Source organism: Mus pahari, chromosome 19 (assembly GCF_900095145.1).
Source record: "Mus pahari chromosome 19, PAHARI_EIJ_v1.1, whole genome shotgun sequence".
NCBI lineage: Eukaryota > Metazoa > Chordata > Mammalia > Rodentia > Muridae > Mus > Mus pahari.
The window spans coordinates 73,395,397-73,398,485 of NC_034608.1; the positions used below are offsets into that span (position 1 = coordinate 73,395,397).

At 41.5% G+C, this 3,089-nt stretch overlaps 1 protein-coding gene across 1 annotated transcript in view; it reads right to left on the bottom strand.

The window, feature by feature from the left end:
* Galntl6 (polypeptide N-acetylgalactosaminyltransferase like 6) overlaps positions 1-3,089 on the bottom strand; it is a 1,056,791-nt gene that overhangs the window by 213,172 nt on the left and 840,530 nt on the right. The gene's annotated exons all lie outside the window — the stretch shown is intronic.

The following is a 3,089-nucleotide window of genomic DNA, read 5'->3' on the forward strand; positions in this document are numbered from 1 at the left end:
CAGCCACATATGTAGCAGAGGATGGCCTTGTGGGACATCAGTGAGAAGAGAGGCCCTTGGTTTTGTGAAGGCTTGATGCCCCAATGTTGGAGAATGCCAGGGCCAGGAAGCTCGAGTGGGTGGGTTAGTGAGCAGGGGGAGGGGGATGGGATGGGGGATTCGGAGAGGAAACCAGGAAATGGGATAACATTTGAAATGTAAATAAAGAAGATATCTAAAACAAACAACCAAAACCAAAACCAAAACCCCTCATCCTAGCTGCCTGCAAGCAAGTATTCTGCTAGCAGCCTTCAGATGAGGATGTTGAACTCTCAGCTCTCCCTGCATCATGCCTGTCTGGATGCTGCCATGCTCCTGCCTTAATGAAAACAGACTGAACCTCTAAACCTGTAACCCATCCCCAACGAAATGTTGTCCTTATAAGAGTTGCATTGGTCATGGTGTCTGTTCACAGCAGTAAAACTCTAAGACAGGTGTCAGTCTTTCCAGTGTAAGGCCAGCCACTATTATACTACACAGTACATATCATGTAAGGCAATCTAACAATTCTACCTTTAAAATGTATTCACTCATGGTTCCTTTAGACCACCCTGACTAGCACAGTTGTTCTTAATATTTACTTCCAAAGTGGTCTGTCTCATCCCCTTTCTCATGATTCCTAATTAGAACAGTCAGGTAATGGCATCCACACAGGGATTTCTCGGGACTCTGTATCATTGTGAATTCAGCTGGGGCTCCTAATACACCTATGCCACAGTGCATTTTCTTTATTTTTCTAGGTTGTGGCAATGACAGGGCCGCTTATTGCCTTCCATTGTCCTGCTATTTACTGTCACAACAATGCTAAGCACAAAGCCACTTTGTAATTACGTAGCAGACAAGCTCTGAAAAAGGCGTCCATGAATACACATCAGAGTTCTTACATAAATTTGTTACAACAGTAAGTGGCACAGGCTATTGATACATTCATCTTATTGCACCCAGAGTGGAGGTTTGATTGCTGGTATCAAGATATCGCTTATTTACAGAGACATCCTTTCTGTATTAACAGAGTCATTAACACTATTTTAACAAACTGCCTGGCATGTTTGAACATGCAGCAGAGGAGAGGTAACCCATGGATGTCTTCCATGCATCAGAATTATTTGTCCTACCCATTGTAGATATGATGGAAAAGCAGAATATGAATTAAATACCTGTAAGAATAAGCCACATCCAGGCTCCATATACTCATGGTGCTCAATGGCTAAATCAATGTTTGGGACTGAGTTTTGTCTGTCTGTAGAAGTACCTTAATGATTAAATGGAGCTGTCTTCACTTAAGTTTCTCAAAGAGAAACTGGTGCTTGAAGTAACTTATTTTGCTGGCAGAAGGAAGTGCCAATGTGCAGAACACTTCTAAATATGACTTTTTACCATTTCCATGTCATGGATATATTAGTGGCAATTTATAGCAGCGTGAGAATCTAGCAACAACATGCAATTTTAGGGGGAAGGCGACTGATGACATCAAGGAGTCAGAGTTGTTTTCCCCAAAGACCCTCTCCTCCAGGTTTCAGTCCAACTGTTCACTAGCTGTGTCACGTCCCATGTAATTTTGTTAGTCCTTGCTTATATTCCAGTACTTTCTTTTTACCTTGAAAACACACCTTGTAAATTCTTATCAGCACCTCTTCCAGTCTTACCCACTTCTGTCTCTGTGTCCCACTGTCCCTTCATCTCCATCTCTGCCTTTCTCACTCTGATGCACATGGGCACAGACTTCCAATGGTCTAATTGCTTTTCTTACTGGGATGTTAAGTTTTATGATGAGATTCCTTGTTTTGCTGACTGATGAGTATTTCCACAGTCTCAGCCACTGAGGGCTTGGGAAGTGCTCCAGACGTATTTACTAATGAGAGAAGACAGCATGGAATTAGAAATCCTTGGTTCAAATGGCTATTTTAACAGATGATAAGTTGAGATAAAGACTGTGTGGTGAATGAGAATGGGGATGTCCATACACTGATAGCACTTTGGTTCATGTTCCTCAGATAACTGAAAACTTCTGCTTCCAATGTCAGGAGAACATAAAACTTCCTAGATATTGGGAAAAAAAATACTGTTCTAGTTATGCCAGCCAGTGATTGATAGTGGAAAGGCTTTGCCAATCAGATGTAGAGCTAGAGTCCTAGGAATGTCAGAGGAGACCATGGGAGGTTTTTCTAACCTGACCCGAGATCCCTGGCTTCATTGTCTCATTTCAATATCCCCATCTCATTCACATGAGGCTAGACAATACCAAAAAGGAAGCACACACACAGCTTTCTCACTGCTGTAGAAAGATGATGCATGTTATCTATGTTTGAACAGACAAACTCACAGTCTGAAGGGGTTAAAGCTCCCACAAACCCCTCTGTAATGAGAGAGAGAGAGAGAGAGAGAGAGAGAGAGAGAGAGAGAGAGAGAGAGAGAGAGAGAGAGAGAGAGAGAGAGAGAGAGAGAGAAGCTACAATTACTAGCATTTACGACGGCAATTGTGACAATGGGAATGATTTTCTGAAAGCTAATTCAGACAATCTTCATGATGGCCATGTGTAGAATAGTTTATTGTTGCCATAGAGGATTTAGAGAGTTTTTTCTTCTTTTTTTCCTTTCCATCATGAAGCTAAGCCATTCAAATTCACCAGTGAAAGCAATGGAGATACACAAGACAGAGATCTTATTAAAAAGCATTAATTTCTCTGGTCTTAAATTAATGTGCTGTGTTTTTGCTTCCCTACATAATGAGAGAAAGTGTGGCACACAGTTAGTCATCACCTCATGGCAGTGAGCGCTGTTAATCAAACAGTTATAATGATTGTCATGGGAGGGAGGTTTGGGCTGATTCTTGGAATAAATAACCTTGGTGGTGAAAAATGAAACATCAAATGTTACACATTAGGATCTTAAAATTATTTAAAGTATTTAAATGAATCTCTCTCTCTCATTCTCTCTCTCTTTCTCTCGCTCGCTCGCTCTCTCTCTGTGTGTGTGTGTGTATGTGTGTGTGTGTATGTGTGTGTGTATGTGTGTGTGTGTGTATGTGTGTGTGTGTGTGTGTGTGTGTG